The sequence below is a fragment of the Oryctolagus cuniculus genome, chromosome 6 (assembly GCF_964237555.1).
Source record: "Oryctolagus cuniculus chromosome 6, mOryCun1.1, whole genome shotgun sequence".
Taxonomy (NCBI): Eukaryota; Metazoa; Chordata; class Mammalia; order Lagomorpha; family Leporidae; genus Oryctolagus; species Oryctolagus cuniculus.
The window spans coordinates 126696918-126714579 of NC_091437.1; the positions used below are offsets into that span (position 1 = coordinate 126696918).

Sequence of the window (17662 nt, forward strand, 5' to 3'; positions counted from 1 at the left end):
ATTATTTTGTTTCTGTAATTTGTATTTGTTAAGTGTAAAAGCTAGAGTAAATTAAGAAAACAAAAAAAAATATTTAATCTTACATAAAATCACTTCAAAAAGCTTGTGGAAAATGGTTTTAAAAGGCAGGTTTATTTTGGGGCAACAGTTTTGCAATCCATGTGTGATTTCTCATGATGTGCACTTTCTGTGAATTTTTGAAGACCCTTCACAATCCGACTTTAAATGGAAGTGCACTGGAGAATGGCAGGGTAATCAGGAGTTGATACACGGCATGGTGACATTTAGAAATATAGTAAGTTGTGGGTTAGAACACAAGTTGTTAAAGTCTATATGTAGTTTATTATTATTATTTTTTCAAGATTTATTTATTTATTTGAAAGGCAGAGTTACAGAGAGGTAGAAGCACAGATATATGTAGAGAGAGGTCTTCTATCTGCTGGTTCACTCCCCAAATGGTCACAATGGCTGAAGCTGGGCCAGTCCGAAGCAAGGAGCCAGGAGCTCCTTCAGGGTCTCCCACTTGGGCCATCTTCTACTGCTTCCCCAGGCCATAGCAGACAGCTGGATCAGAAGTGGAGCAGCTGGGACTTGAACCGGTGCCCATATGGGATGCTGGCACTGCAGGCGGTGGCTTTACCTGCTACGCCAGAGCACTGGCCCAAAATCTATATGTAGTTTAAAGTTTGATAGCTAACACATGCTGAACTGTACACATTTGCACCGTGGTATTTTGGCCAGCAGGTGGCGAAATTGTGTCTCAATGGTGAGATTTTTATTTCTTTACCAATTACCGTATTTAGAATAAAATAATGAACTCGGATTTGATTTTGTTGAATTCCGTTTCTTCAAGTGAGCAAGGTATTTCAGGCCGCTCCCTAGAGCCTCGATGAGGCGTTTGGGGAGACCAGGGCAGCACTGAGTGTTTGCATTGGAGCCACTGGGCTGATGGGGACGTCCCGGCTCCTGGAGGCAGGCGCTAGCCACAGAAGTCAGGGCCATCTAGTGGAGTGACAATGGACATTCCCATATAGCTCACTTCTTCAGAGATCCCCAAGACAGTAATTTCAGCTGCTAAAGTCTCCGTTCAAAAGTGAAGCGAGGTAGAGAATGAAGGCATTCATGTCACAGGCTGATGGCAGAGCTGGACTCACGTAAGTGGCCTGAGAGCTGTCTGAGTTCCTTACTCAGGTCTACTTACTCTTATCTTAGACATAATTCTATTTGCTTTCCTGGGACACAACAGATTAAAAACAGCCATTTTTAAAATTGTCAACAGACTGTTTACTGAAGGTTTTATGCTTGTCCTTGTACATATGATAAATCATAACACAAAAGCACAAGCCATCTGGTTGTTAAGATACAAGACACGTCAGAGCAGTGGTCTGTGTCCATTGAGCGGTGTCCTCTCTGGGTGTCTTTATAGTTGGCGTAGGTGTGAATTCAAGATTTCTGTGGGTCTCCCAAGGACTGTTCTTTCTCTTCAGCATTTCTATTCCCTTATTTCTTTCTATTTTTAAAGAATTAACATTCTCCTGTCTAATGCCCAGTTTTCACTTGGGTCATGTCAGTTCCTTGAAATGTTGCTGCCCGTGACCTGTGCTTTTTTTTTTTTTTTTTTTTTCATTTTATTTAAGGTATACAGATTCCATGTGCTTCATGTATAAAGATTTAGGAACATAGTGATACTTCCCACCCTACCCGCCCTCCTGCCCACACTCCCAGCCTTCTTCTTCCTCTCTTATTCCCTTTCTTAATTTTTACAATGGTCTATTTTCAGTTTATTTTGTACTCATAAGATTAATCCTACACTAAGAGTTCAACAAACAGAAGAAAAAACCCACTGTTCCTCAACAGTAGAGACAAGAGCTATAAACAACATCAAATCTCAAAGGTAAGTTTCATACATTACATTTTTGGCACTCTATTAGTCACAACAGATCAGGGAAAACATATGGTATTTGTCTTTTGGGGACTGGCTTATCTCATTAAGTATAATGGTTTCCAATTGCATCTGTTTTGTTGTAAAAGATAGGATTTCGTCTTTGTTATGGCTGTGTAGTATTCCATGGTGTATATATACCATAATTTCTTTATCCAGTCATCAGTTGATGGACATCTGGGTTGCTTCCATATCTTAGCTACTGTGAATTGAGCTGCAACAATGTTGGGGTACAGATAACAGTTTCATCTGCTGATTTCATTTTGTTTGAGTAAACTCCCAGGAGTGGGATGGCTGGGTCATATGGTAGGTCTATATTCAGATTTCTGAGGTGTCTCCGTACTGTCTTCCACAATGGCTGTACTAGTTCGCATACCCACCAACAGTGGATTAGGGTACCCTTTGCCCCACATGGTCACTAGCATTCACTGTTTGTTGATTTCTGGATGAGAGCCGTTCTAACTGGGGTAAGGTAAAACCTCATGGGTTTTTTTTTTTTAAGATTTTTATTTATTTATTTGAGAAGTAGAGTTATAGACAGTGAGAGGGAAAGACAGACAGAAAGATCTTCCTTCCGTTGGTTCACTCCCCAGATGGCCACAATTGCCGGAGCTGCACTGATCTGAAGGCAGGAGCCAGGAGCTTCTTCCTGGTCTCCCATGCGGGTGAAGGGGCCCAAGGACTTGGGCCATCTTCTACTGCTTTCCCAGGCCATAGCAGAAAGCTGGATTGGAAATGGAGCAGCCAGGACTAGAACCGGCACCCATATGGGATGCCCGCACTGCAGGCGGAGAATTAACCTACTGTGCCACGGCACTGGCCCTGACATTATGGTTTTTATTTGTATTTCCCTAATACCTATGATCCTGAGCATTTTTTTTCAAGTGTCTGTTGGCCATTTGGATTTACTCTTTTGAAAAATACCTGTTCAAGTTCTTTGCCCATTTCTTAACTGGATTGTTTTCTTATTCAGTTTCTTGAGCTAAAAAACAGCCACTTTGAAGGCAGGTACATTTAGAGGCAGGTACAAAGATAGATTCAAGTTCAAAAGGTTGATAGATGGGAGCCTGCATTTGGTACAACAGTTAGGACTCTGCTTAGGATGCCTGTATTTCATATTAGAGTGCCTGGGTTTACGTTCCGGCTCCACTCCTGACTCCAGCTTCCTGCTGATGTGGGAGGCAGCAGGTGATGGTTCAAGTACATGTGTCCCTGATTCCCATGTGGGAGACTGGGATTCAGTTCCTGGTCCCACTTGGTGGGAGATCTCTGTCTCTGTTTCTCATCTTTCAATAAATAAATAAATAAATAAAGTAGTAAGATTAGGAGCAGAAAAATGAAAAGAACAGATGAGAAAAGGAAGACGTGGTACTAACCAGCCGGGGAATATCACTGTCCGAGAGTATCACTGTATCAGAGCTCAGCCCAGCTGTGAGTATGCAGACTGTGGAGAATGCCCAGTTTTGTAAGGCAGCATCCAGTGCCATGGAGATGATGAAATCTCTATCATAATGGGGCCAATAGAAGACAAGGTTTGCTTGCGAGAAGCAGTTTCACTGAGTGGAAGAATGGACCCCCAGTGAAAGGAGATCTGAGCTGTTGGACTCTGGGGGCACACAGACCTGGGCTGCCCATGCACCTTTGGCCTCCGTTCCCTTATCTATAAAGTGGGGATTAAAGGGTTTGGTGAGCATCGTTGCAGTGAAGTGTGCAGCCCAGCATGTGTCAAACATGTGGCTGTGGCCTTTGGCTTCCCATTTCCTGTGACATCTGGGCCCCGGGGCCTGACTGTCGCCAGCAATGCAGCGTTGTCTGTGTGTCTGCCGTCCCTGCCCCAGCTCTGAAGGTGGGACTCTCTGGCTGAGTGGATAATCTGCTCACCACATCCATGGCCGCTCTGCTTAGTGGGAAGAGCATAGAGCTCAGCTCCGAGTCGCTCACGGGGCTGCTCCCACCGGAGCCTGCACACTGCCGTTGCATCCCAGCGTTCTCACCAAGGCCCCGCGTTCCAGAGCAGCCCAGGCTTACAGAGCCCGGCAGAGGCTCAGCAAAGCCAATGTCTTGAGACTGTACGCAGGCTGCTGACCTCAGGATGTGCCCCCTGGACCGAGACGGCCTGACAGGCTGGGCCTTCTGATTCCTTCATGCCAGATGGTCATTATTCCCCACACCACCCCTTTCGGCTTCCCCAGCAAAGCGTGTTTGACACCTGGTGATCTTGCAGCAGCTCAGTGCTCCCAGGCTGGGTTGCAATGTAGGGACAAAAACACCACAAACCTGGTGGCTTCAAACCACAGACATTTATCCCCTCCGAGTTCTGGAGGCCTGAAGTCTGACACCCAGGTGCGGGCAGGGCCATGCTCCCCTGGGCGGCTCTGGGGACAAACCTTCCGGGTGGTTGCAGGCTTCCTCGGCTTGCGGCTGTATCACCCTGATCTCTGCCTTCCTCTCTCCCTGGCCCTCTCCTCCTCCTTGTCCAGGTCTCCTCTTCTGTCTCTTGTAGAGACACTCGTCGTGGGGTGTAAGACCCGCCCAGGCATTCCCGGCTGCTCTCATCTTCGGGTCCTTAATGACCTCCCACACCAGGTCCAGAGCTGGCGCCCAGAAATGCAGGGTTAGTTCAGTCATGCTTGTATGTAAAATGGCTTCGAGGCTCAGAAGTTCGGTAGTGCGTTGTTCCTTTTGGAGCGCCCAGCAGCCCTGCCTCCTTTAAAAGCCAGCAGTGCCCCAATCATCATGGCAACCAAGAGTGCTTCTGAGGAACTGCACTGGGGTGCCCTTGGTCAGGGTGGGGGTGGGGGGCGAGGGAGCCCTAGGAATGCCCCTTCCCTCAGAGTGAGGGAGTAGGGAGGGTCCTACAGAGCACAGAGACTTGTACACCTTTCTTTCTTTCTTTCTTTCTTTCTTTCTTTCTTTCTTTCTTTCTTTCTTTCTTTCTTTCTTTCTTTCTTTTTTGACAGGCAGAGTGGACAGTGAGAGAGAGAGACAGAGAGAAAGGTCTTCCTTTGCCGTTGGTTCACCCTCCAATGGCCGCCGCGGCCGGAATGCTGCAACCGGCGCACCGCGCTGATCCGAAGGCAGGAGCCAGGTACTTATCCTGGTCTCCCATGGGGTGCAGGGCCCAAGGATGTGGGCCGTCCTCCACTGTACTCCCTGGCCACAGCAGAGAGCTGGCCTGGAAGAGGGACAACCGGGACAGAATCCAGCGCCCCAACCGGGACTAGAACCCCGGGGTGCTGGTGCTGCAGGTGGAGGATTAGCCTAGTGAGCCGCGGCGCTGGCCTTGTACACATTTCTTAGAATGTTTCCTGAAACTCCATTTCCAAGAGCATTTCTGATGATTAAAATAGCTTCAGATCTTGGTTCTCGTTGTAGTACATTTTGATGACTATCGACTAGTTACCCAGATGGCTGCTAAGTGGGCTTAAATGTTCATCCTGCTAACTTCTAATAACGTGAAGACCTGCTGGATATTTTTGCCTTTATATGGAAATTCACCTCCACGCAAGTGGACATATGCGCTGAGGGCAGATGCAAGACCACCCTTCAGGTCTGTCCGGGTTGGTGGCCTCTGCGGAGCTGGGTGTGACCGTTCTGACTCCTCACAGCAACAGTGCCTCTTAGCAGCAATCCCAAGCTCTGTTGATGCAGCTCTCCTACATGCCATCAACTTCACATTTGCATCACTGATTGCCTACCCTCCAGTGGGCCTGCACTCCTTTGGAGTTTTGAAGAGCCTTTAGAATGTTTACTCTCTAGAGCAAGATGGTCCCTGGAAGCCGGCGCTCCCGAGCTCGCCACTAGGGGCCGCTGTCACCTGGCCTGTGACTCCGGGGAGCTGTAAAGGGGAGGAGGACCTGCTGTTTCTCACTGGGTGAATACTGACCTGTGATTTTGTATCATGGCCAAGGGGCCCTTCCCGCCCTGGTGCTGCCACACTCAGGACTCCCACTCCCTTCGGTCCATTGGCCACTACCATTCCAGCTGCACAATCAGTTGTGTTTCCAGTGTCTTCTTTGTGTTTCCAGACTGTCTTTTGTTTGTCTTTTTCTGTCCGGGAGAAACGTCCACTGCTTCCAGGCATCAGAGGAGCCTTACCGCTTCTGCCTGGGGGGCGCCGTACCCCTCAGAGCAGCAGTTAAGGCAGGGCCGGCAGCGGGATCAGGCATCCCGGCTTTGGAGCGCCTGCCTTTAGGATTTGGGGTCAGCTGACACATGCTCTCTCAGCATCATGGGCACAAATTCCACCAAAGTACTCAGGAGACTGGCTCAAAACGGGTTATTATTATTATTATTAGCACTTTGCAGGTGCTAAGGGGACATCAAGAACAGGTTTTGCAGGAATTTGAACCCCACTTCTAAAGGGTGGACTCTGAATGGGCCCTGTGTTCCACAAGGCCTTTCCACTTGGGTTGGTGGGGATTCAGACATTGCCTGGCCCAGGGTGAGCTCTGGCAGTTATTTGGTTTGCATCGATTTCATCAAAGTTTGATGAGGATTCCCAGTTATTACAAATGTTTCTACTTAAAATTTCTAATCTCTAGCAATGACAATGCTGAAGGGAGAGTAGAATTGATGCTACAATCAGAGTTCAGAATTGAAGTATATTTAACAAGAAACTAGCAGTCCTCCCTGAGGCATCCCTCTTATTTAACCCCCACCAGGTACCTGTGTGATTTTGAGTAAACTTCCTGTGCCTCTATTTATCCATCTGTAAAATGGGGATGATAACAGTACACAGCTTACAAAGGACTGTAATATGCTAACAGGTCTGCACCTTATGTTTTAAACTTATCATTTTGCTTTGACTATTTTTACTCTGTTTCTCAATACCTTGTACAGATCTGCATCCATCATGTGAATGTATCATAATTTATTTAGGCACTCTCTTATGGATATGCATTTGAAGTGTTAACAGATTTTGCTATCATAAACAATGTGAGAATATACTATAAATATACCTTTTTATACTTTAGCAGATATGTTTTGGCTTAAATGTCTGGCATATGATTAAAGGGCCCATGCATTTTATAAGTTGATCAAATTTTTCTTCAATTAACACTTCCAATAATCACATGTGAGACAAAGTGCACTCTTGTCAGCAATGGGCAAGACCAAACTTGCTGATTCTGGCAAACTGGATAGATATAACATTTTATCCTTATTGTTTATTTTGCATTTTAAAATTATAATTTGAATACTTTTACATACTTATGAGCCATTTATATCTACTTACTGTTATTTTTAGTCTTTTTTTACTAGATTATTTTTTTTATTTTTATTTTTTGACAGGCAGAGTGGACAATGAGAGAGAGAGAGACAGAGAGAAAGGTCTTCCTTTTTCCGTTGGTTCACCGTCCAATGGCCACTGTGGCTGGCACACTGTGCTAATCCGAAGCCATGTGGGTGCAGGGCCCAAGGACTTGGGCCATCCTCCACTGCACTCCCGGGCCACAGCAGAGAGCTGGACTGGAAGAGGAGCAACCGGGACAGAATCCGGTGCTCCGACCGGGACTAGAACCTGGTGTGCTGGCACCGCAGGCGGAGGATTAGCCTATTGAGCCACGGCACCGGCCTATTTTTTGGTTTTGTAAGAAAAATATAAAACTGTAAGTTAAACAAGTTTAGAAATTTAAGGCATTTGTGGCATATTGTTCCCTCCCAATTTGTTATTTGTCATATGACTGTGCTTAACACCCATAGTTTAACCAATTTTTTAAAAAGATTTTATTTATTTATTTGAGAGGTATAGTTACAGATAGTGAGAGAGAGAGACAGAGAGAAAGGTCTTCCTTCTGCTGGTTCACTCCCTAAATGGCGTCAATGGCTGGAGCTGCGCCAATCCGAAGCCAGGAGCCAGGAGCTTCTTCTGTGTCTCCCACATGGGTGCAGGGGCCCAAGGACTTGGGCCATCTTCCACTGCTTTCCCAGGCCATAGCAGAGAGCTGGATCAGAAGTGGAGCAGCAGAGACACAAACCGGTGCCAATATGGAATGCCAGCACTGTAGGCAGTGCCTTTACCCGATGTGCCACAGCACCAGCCCCCATAGTTGAACTAATTTTTAAGACTGTATTTTGTAGCACTCTGACCTCAGAATCAGCCCTTAAGACATTCTGTTCTGGCTGAAAAGCCCAAAAGAGCATTTCAGGCATGGAAAGACAAGACACTGTGGCAAAAAATGTCCTACATGAAGGATCTCTGTGACTGAGACCCCAGTGGAAAGAAGTGGCCATCAAAAAAGGATGTACTTTTCTCTGAAGGGAGGAACTTCCACTTTGCTTATGGCCCTGTCTAAATACTAACGTAGATTGTGGATTCAAAAGGCTTCCATAGCCTTGGCAGCTCATGTCAAGAGCCTTGGGTAATCACTGATGTCATACATAAGAGTGTTAACTGTTAAAGTAAGAACAGGAGTCACTGTGCACTTACTTCCCATGCAGGCCCTCTGTCCTCAATTAGTTGTATTATGAGAGTTAACTGTAAAACTTGGTCTCAGTTATTTTTGTGTGTGTATGTGTACAAATTGTTGAAATATTTACTTGGTATGGAGCTGGTCTTCTGTGTATAAAGTTAATTGAAAATGAATCTTGAGGCTGGCACTGTGGCGCAGCAGGTTAATGCCTGGCCTGAAGCACCGGCATCCTGTATGGGCGCTGCTTCGAGACCCGGCTGCTCCACTTCCAATCTAACTCTCTGCTGTGGCCTGGGAAAGCAGTAGAAGATGGCCCAGGTCCTTGGGCTCCTGCGCCTGCTTGGGAGACCTGGAAGCTCCTGGCTCCCAGCTTCGGATTGGCGCAGCTCCGGCTATTGCGGCCAATTGGGAAGTGAACCATTGGATGGAAGACCTCTCTCTCTCTCTCTCTGTCTCTCCTCTCTCTGTGTAACTGACTTTCAAATAAAAATAAATAAATCTTTTTTAAAAAGAAAGAAAATGAATCTTAATGGAGAAATGGAACTAGGAATGGGAGAGGGAGGAGGAGGTGGGGTGGGAGTGGGGTTGGGAGGGCGCATGTGGTGGGAAGAATCATTATATTCCTAAAGTTGTACTTATAAAATTTGACTCCTTAAATAAAAGGTTTCTTTGAGGGAAAAAAGACTGTATTTTAGGGGGTAGGTCTTGTGATGCAGTAGGGTAAACTACCACTTGGGACTCTTGCATCCCATATTGGAGTGCTGGTTCCAGTTCCAGCCACTCTGTTTCTGATTCAGCTTTCTGCTAATGCATCTTGGAATATAGCAAATGATGGTTCAAGTGCCTGGACATCTACCACCTATGTGGGAAACCTGGATGGAGTTTCTGACTCCTGGCTGTATTCTGGCCCAATTCTGGCTGTTGCGGGCATTTGGGGGAGTAAACCAGCAAATGGAAGATATCTCTCTCTTTCTCTGTTGCTCTTTCAAGTAGATGAAAATAATAAACAATTAGAAGAAAAGGAGATAAGACTAATTGTTTAGAAAAGATTTTTTAAAAATTTTATTTATTTGAGAGGCAGAGCTACAGACAGAGAAAGGGAGACAGAGAGAAAGATCCTCCACCTGCTGGTTCACTTCCCAAATGGCTGCAATGGCCAGAGATGGGCCATTCCGAAGCCAGGAGCCAGGAGCTTCTTCCAGATCTCCCACATGTGTTCAGGAGCCCAAGGACTTGGGCCATCTTCCGCTGCTTCCCCAGGCCATAGCAGAGAGCTGGATCGGAAGAGGAGCAGCCGGGACACAAACTGGCACCATTTGGGCACTGCAGGGCATATTTAGCCATCCCATAACCCTCTCAATACCACTACAGGTATACACACACACACCCCAGATAGTCCCACTCACCAAGGCTACCATTCCCCAAAGCTGAACTTTGGTTTTTTTTGTGGTTTTGTTTTGCTTTTCACGCTAGGTCTTTTTACCCCTGTTTCTTGGAGCACAGCTCTGGCCGTGGCCTCTGCGGAGAAGCCAAGGGCGGGAAACACCGTGACATCCAGCACTCACCAGGCTCCTGTGAAAGGCTCCTGCCCTACCCTCACTCTGACTCTGAGCTCAGCCAGCAGTCACCTGGGAACTTCTGAAAGCATCAGCAACAAAACAACCGCTGCACCTGCCACTGGGAGTCAGAAACAGAGAGGCAAACCCCGAGCCCTGTGTGGCAGCGCTCTCACAGGGTTCTCACTCACCGGAAAGCAGGTCCCCAGTTCATACAGCAAAGGGGCCCCACGGGAGGACTCTCAAGACTGAAGCAACAGCTCTCTGTGGGAGTGGATTCAGGGCTGTTGACCTTTTACAGTCGCTCCCACTCCTCCCTCCTGCACTGTAGGATTACACATCACGCCTCCCGTGAGCCCTACTTCTAGTTCAGATTTCATCACTCACAACTGCCAACAACACAAAGGGTCGCAAACAGGTACAACTTTTTTTTGTTATCCAAGTATTCACCTGGTTTTTGACAACACCCATGATATGAGCAGTGGGTTTCTTCCTTTTCATGTCATGAGCGCACTTACAGTTAATGGTCGGTTAATGCAGCAATTTTCATCTCTGCTAAAATCATCAGTGTTTGCCTCATAAAGAAAAAAAAAATTCTGTGACCGGACCAGAAAGTTCTTTGCAGATCCTGCCATCAAATTTCCACTGCACAGGGCGGCCCGGGTGGGGGCATTTAGTTAACAGTCCGAATCCACTTCCTTGCGCTCCCTCCTATAGCGCTGGGCACCATGGGCAGGGGGGGAGGGAGGGAAGCCCTGGGCTGTGGAGCCGCGCCGAGAGCGGGCGTAAGCGTGCACGCGCACGGACAGGTGCTTCTGTTCCGCCCTGAGCCAGGATTCTGGGGTTGAAGCCCAGGAGCAGGGCTCGTTCCCAAAGGGTGGGAAGAGGAAGCGACACGACGACGCCACCGGGGCAACCCCAGGAAGGTACCTTGTTAACAGCCCAAAGCACAAAATCAGACTCCATATTCACACATAGAGAAAAAAAAATCAGACAGTGTCATTTGATGTCAGCCCATTCACTATCTCTTGCCTTCGAAGAATGATTCTATCCCCAAGAAATTAGAGGTACACCTGGAACCCAGGTGATGCCGACGTGGGGAAACATCATGACAGTGTGAAAACAGGTAAAAGAAACTGAAATAGTAAGACAGCAGGAGGATCGATGAGTTTAAAAGGATCAATGTTTTGAAAGGTTGGAAAAGATGAAGCAGGATGGGCTGGAGTTGTGGCACAATGGGTAAAGCCGCCGCCTGCAATGCTGACTTCCCATATGAGCGCCAGTTCAAGCCCCGGCTGCTCCATTTCCAATCCAGCTCCCTGCTCATGCACCTGGGAAAGCAGCAGAAGATGGCCCAGTGCTTGGGCTCCTGCCACCCACGCGGAAGACCCAGATGGAGCTCCAGGCTCCCGCCAGCTGTTGCAACTGTCTGGAGAGTGAACCTGCAGAAGGAAGATCTCTCTCCAGCACTGCCTTTCAAGTAAATAAAATAAATCTTAAAAAAAAAAAAGACAAAGTGGGGGTTTTAGAAAAGGAAGAATTGGATTGCTATCACAAAATATTTATAGAGGGAATGAAATTTAAATGTGAAACTGAGCATGACAGAGCTCATTCTCCCTCTGCTAATCTTGAAACCAGGTAGTTCTCATGGGAAGGGAGAGCAGCTCCCTTGGGTTAATCCCAGCAGGTTCTTCTGGTGACTGCCATGTCCTGTGGTTTGTCACACCCTGCACTGAAGCACAGGGCAAAGCCGTGTCTGATGTCCCCAATACCTGGTCTCATTGCACTTCGTTTTGGTGCAGTACCTGCTCATTCATGAGATGTGGTGAATGACCGATCTGCTCTGTCACAAGGGACTCTGAGCGACACACACAGGGAATGGCCTGGAGAGGAGAATCTGATGATGATGAGGTTGGTGGGTGAAGTTTAAAATGACAGAACGAGCGGCTGCTTTCGTCACAAAAGACGCCGGGTCTGGAGGCTGCAGGCCCTGCCCCAGGCGAGCCTCTGGGGGAGGATCCGATGATGCCCTGCTTACCTGCCCAGGGACCAAGGCACGACGCGTGCATCACGGGAAGGAGAAGAGCACTGGGGTCACCTAACCGAGGTCACAGGAGTGCGCGAGAGCCCGGGATTCAAGACAGGCAGTGGCACTCTGCTTGTGAGTCCCTGAACAGTGGAGAATAAGCAACACTGCAAGTTCTTTAATGAGCTCTGATAAACAGAAAAATACCCGTGGTCAAAGATCTTCAGGTGTGCTGTGTCTTTTTGTGTTCCTCACATGATCACATAGCTCGTGTGTGTGTGTGTGTGTGTGTGTGTAATAAAGACACATCAACAAATCTCCTAACCAAACACACACACACACGCAAATGATAGGACCGCATTGTAGATTGTAACAGAAAAGGGACTGAGTTAGAAGTCAGATCCAGGAAGGCGAATTCCCACAGGAGCAGCTCCAGCGAGAACTCTGAAAACCCCGGGAGGGCTCTGCTAGGACATCCATGGGTCATTCGCCTCTTCTTAGAGCCCTTTAGAGCCATCATTACCTACGTCTTCTCACACTGCAGCGGGCAAGTTAGTGCTGCCTTCTGCACTTTCTTCACTAAAACAAATAGAGGTTGAACAACTTTCAAGTTTGTTTTTATTTGAAAGGCAAAGAGACAGAAAAGATGGATTTTTTAAAAAATGTTTATTTTTTTCATCTGAAGAAAATGACAGGAATAGCATGGTTGCTCCACACCACATCGAAAAGGACACGGAATAAACTGCAGAACTGTTCCACAGAGCGCGCGGACCCTGGGCTCTGCAGACACTGCTGGCTGCAGTGAACACGTTCAAGGCTCGGAGAAAACCAGCAGCACCAGGACCTGGAGAATTTCATTGTCAGGAGACGACAGTGTCCTCTCTGCACATCGGCTAGTATCTTCTGAAAGAGTTTTCCTGCAACACAAGTTGGGGAAGCGCTGGAATGGCACCGAGGCTCTGGAAGCTTCTGGAATTTCAGCTTCTCTGACATCAGGGGATGCCCTCACAGCCCTGCCACTCAGCACCCACAGCCTCTTTGACTAACTTCTCCGGTTGTTCAAGCCCCAGTTCAGGAGGCACCTCCTCCTAGTTCTCCCCCTCCCCCTCCCCCTCCCCCTCCCCCTCCCCCTCCCCCTCCCCCTCCCCCTCTCCCTCTCCCTCACACACACACCACCTCTCTCGCACAATACCTCCATGCATTTTCTATTGATTGATAGAAAACTCAACCTGGCCTGCCCAGAGCTGCAGGGAGATTCACAACTCAGGCATTCGAGGTTTGTTCCTGCTGCAGCTCTGGCCTCATCCTCTCTCAGGTTCAAGTTCAGCAGGAAAGCGAGTTCTCCTACGTCACAGGCTCAGCCACAGCCAGTCACAGTGGCAGAGGAAATGAGTGCAGGGTAGTTACACCCTGTGGCCTGCACCACAGACACAAAGTACGCGGCTGGGTTCAGGATGGCCCAGACCACGAAGGTCCATCACAGTGCATGGCCCAGAGCAAACGTAGCCCAAATCTTCTGTTTACTTCCCTGCCCCCAGGCACACTGTGAATCCCCTGAAGGTAGATCAGGGTCTCCCCTCCACACCCAGCCCCTAGCATCTTGTCTGGCACACCCTACTTTGAACAAACCTTAAATGAGAACACAAAACATGCAAAGCAATGTTTCCACCTTGAAGGAAGTGGATCCTTACCACTCAGCTCCTGGCTGCTGACCCTGGCCTTGGCCCACCTCCAGCCTCTGGGGGCGTTGGGGGAGCACACCCCTGGGTGGGAGCTCGCTGTCTCGCTGCCTCTCAGGGAGCCAGACACTCGAGTCATCACCTGCTGCCTCCTGGGGTGCACATTAGCAGGAAGCTGGGCTGGAAGAGGAGGCAGGACTCGAACCCCGGCACGCTGACATGGATGTGGGGGCCAAGCGGTGGTTTAATGGGCCGTGCCACACGCTGGCCCCAGTCACTGTATTTATTAATGACTCATATCCTTCTCAGGTTTTGGAAAGTCCGGCTCTGTCAACCATCGCAGCTGTCCCATGGCTAGTGTACATCTCAGGCCTGACTCGGGCCTCTGCTGAGGGAGGGGAAGCCAGCAAATCCCCACTCAGCTCGTTCTGCACCAGGGGTGTGGCCGCCTGCACCCAGCAGCCACCATGGCCCCCAGTGCAGAGGTCAACCTGACCACAGGCAGTGATTTTGCTACACCTTACACTGCCCTGCTCTGAGGAGCAATTTGACTTAACCAAATACAAACCCTGCCAGGTTCTTCTCCCAAATTGGTGGGTAGGAGCTGAAGTGATTTTTTTTAATAAAAAATATTTATAGAGTGAGTTTTCTGCTTGGAGAAAAGGTCCCTTAATATTCCCATCAGTGCCGAGGTGGGAATCACAACCCTGGGTTCCTAGGAGAGCATCGCGACTCATGGCGAGCCCTGCCTGCTGGGGGCTACCCCCAACACCCTCACCCCCACGCCCCACCCCTGTAGTGTGCCTGTTTTCCTGCAGGGAGTGGGAACACAGCTGCCCCCTCACTGTGCATTACTCCCAGTTATGATGCCTAGGATGTCCGCATCCCATATCAGAGCTCCTGGTTCAAGTCCCGGCTCTGCTTCCCATTCCAGCTTCCTGTTTCTGTGCACCCTGGGAGGCAGCAGGTGATCACTCAAGCAGTGGGGTCTTTGCAACCCAATGGGAGACCTGGATGGATTCCCAGCTCCCTGCTTTGTACTCGGCCCAGGTCAGTTATCATGGGCATTGGGGAGTGAACCAGCTGATAGGAAGTCTCTCTCTAAGGGCAAGGGTTCCAGTTCTTGGGGTCAAGAGGCTGCTTGGGATGCCTACATCCCATATCAGAGTGCTGGTTTGAGTCCTGGCTGTTCTCTCTTCCTGCAGATGATGGCCCAAATGCATGAGTGACTTGGATGGAGTTCCTAGCTCTTGGTTTCAGAATGGTCCAACTCTGGCTATTGTAGGCATTTGGGGAGTTAAGCAGTAGAGGGAAAATATTTCTCTCTATTCCTGTCATTTTCTTCTGATGAAAAAAAATTTTTAAAAATCTGTCTTTTCTGTCTCTTTTCCTTTAGAATAAAAATAAACTTGAAAATTTTTTAATTTCAAAATCAAAGGCTGTCACAGGGCTCTCCTGTCATCAGATGGACCAGTCCACCTGAACTGAGAAAGCCAACTTCATTTTATTTCTTATTTCAAAGATTCTGTACAAAAAACCATATTGGTATTTCTTGAATAAACTCTACTGAAGTCTAATTTCTATGTAATCAACTGCACCTATGGCAATGGACTGAATACTTGTGTTCTCCCAGCCTTCCTATGTTGAATTTTGGAACCTAAGCTCCAAGGTGAGGTTGTTAGGAACTGGAACCTTTGGGCGGTGATTATAAAAGATACTCAGGGGTGGGTATTGTGGCACGGGGGGATAAAGCCTCACTTGGGATGTCAGCATCCCATTTGGAGTGACTGGCTTGAGTCCTGGCTGCTACATTTCCAATCCTGTGAAGGCTCCTGGAAAGGTAGCAGGTAATGTCCCAAGACTTGGGTCCCTGCCACCCACATGGAAAACTTGGATTGAGTTCTGTGCTCCTGGCTTTGGCCTGGCCCAGCCCCAGCTGTTGCAGGCATTTGGGGGCAATACAGAGATCTCTGTATCCATCTTCTGTCTCTCTGTCCCTCTGCTTCTCAAATAAATAAAATTAAATTTAAAAATTTAAAGGTATTAGAGTGAAAAATCGAATGGTGTGGGTTCCTGCAGGATGGGTGATATGACAGCAGGTTGGAGTGCCCTGGACTACAGGGATTGAGCAATTCTTTCCTTTCTCCAGATTTCGTGAACTTGGGCGAGCCTCTCACATTCAGAAACCACCACAGAATGACAGTCGCGTATCTGATCTTTACTGCACCACGCCTAAGGTCATCTCTTGGGACCAGCACTGTGGTGCAGTGAGTTAAGCCACCACCTGTGATGCCAGCATCCCATATGGGCACCAGTTTTGTGTCCTGTCTGTTCCACTCCCCCTGCTAACTACCTGGAAAACTCAGTGGAAGATGGCCCAAGTGTTTGGACCCCTGCCACCCACATAGGAGACTCAAAGTTCCTGGCTCCTGGCTCTGTCCTGACCCAGCACTGGCCATTGTAGCCATCTGGGACATGAACCAGCAAACAGGAGCGTGTTTTCTCCCCCCCCCCACTTTCAAATAAATAAATGAATCTTAAATAGTTACCAACTCCTAAGTGCTTTTCACTGAAATTGGGTGGCTTCTCTTTCTCATTCATCCAAGTTGCTTCTTCCCCAGCAGATGGAAAATCCATCTTTCTTTCTCTACCCGTATCTCAGGGTGGGAAAAAAATTTTTGCTTGTTTCCACAGCACTAGTCACTGCGCACAAGGAAAGGAGTGATTTCCCAAGCAGTGGGCAGCATGGCCTTGTGGCTCTGTGACACAGCGTGGTGGTCAGGCAGGCTGAGCAGACGCCTGCTTGTCCATGGCAGGTGACTGTGGCTCTGCACCGAGCGTCTTTCCATTGTCATCAGCAGAGGGCACGTAAAGCATTTTGTACGTATAAACGTGGGTGAGAGCAACAAGAGGAGATTCTCGGGGGGACACTGGGTGCTGTGGGTCGTGGCTCTGGTCTCTCGTTAGCATCTCCTGTGACGACGGTCATACAGTTCTTCTGTAAGAGATTCTCCAGCCTGCATCCCACACACTGCGCGCAGTCACGTAGCAAAGCAAGGCGGTAAAGAAACCAGCGCTCACATCCATCACACGGGTGCCTGGAGCCCCCTGCTGTTGGGGAAACCCCCACTGCCTGCCTTTCAGCGTTTTCCGTGATCTGATTTCACAAACCCCTGGGTGACTTCTAAGGAGGGCCCTGGTGAGGCTCAGGAGCGGACGGCCCATCAGAGCGGGCCCCACACGGCGGAGAACAGGAGAAACCCTGCTCTCTCTACGGTACCGGCGCCTCCTCTCCAGGTGTCGTGTAGAGTCCTCCCCTCCCCAACAAGAACCTCCACCTGCCTCACAGATAGTTCAGAGTGATCCACTGCCCTCTGTACTGCAGGTGAGCCCGGGGCCTGCAGAGAATTCAGACCACCAGGCCTGCCGCAGATGAGCCACGCAAGAAACCCATGGCCATATGCTTGTCATATAGGGAACTGTAACACCAGCATGACAGCCAGACATGAGACTTACAGGACACTCACCCTGCGCTAGGCAGGGACCTGAGTACATGTCATACGTCCACACTTTTTATTTTTTTTAAGATTTATTTATTCATTTGAAAGGCAGAGTTAGAGAGAGAGAGAGAGAGAGAGAGGTCTTCCATCTGCTGGTTTACTCCCCAAATGGCTGCAATGGCCAGAGCTGAACCAATCTGAAGCCAGGAGTCAGGAGCTTCCTCTGGATCTCACATGTGGGTGCAGGGGCCCAAGGACTTGGTCCACCTTCCAATGCTTTCCCAGGCCATAGCAAAGAGCTGGATTGGAAGTGGAGTAGCCAGGACTTGAACTGGCACCCATATGGGATGCTGGCACTGCGGGCGGTGGCTTTAACCACTATGCCACAGCGTCGGCCTCCATATATCCACTCTTTCTAAAACTTTTTATTTATTTATTTCCATTTTATTTGAAAGATAGAGATCTTTCATCTGCTGGTTCCCTCTCCAAATGCCCACAATAGCTGGGGGCTGGGCCATACCAAACCCAGGAACCTGGAACTCCTGT

The 17662-nt window shown here is 48.6% G+C and overlaps 1 long non-coding RNA gene across 1 annotated transcript in view; it reads left to right on the plus strand.

Moving 5' to 3' along the window:
* LOC138849957 (uncharacterized) overlaps positions 1-9966 on the plus strand; it is a 99998-nt gene extending 90032 nt beyond the window's left edge. Inside the window, exon 4 of the long non-coding RNA XR_011389278.1 lies at positions 9829-9966. This is a non-coding gene — a long non-coding RNA (uncharacterized lncRNA). The remainder of the gene's footprint in view (positions 1-9828) is intronic.
* The last annotated feature ends 7696 nt before the right edge of the window (positions 9967-17662 follow it).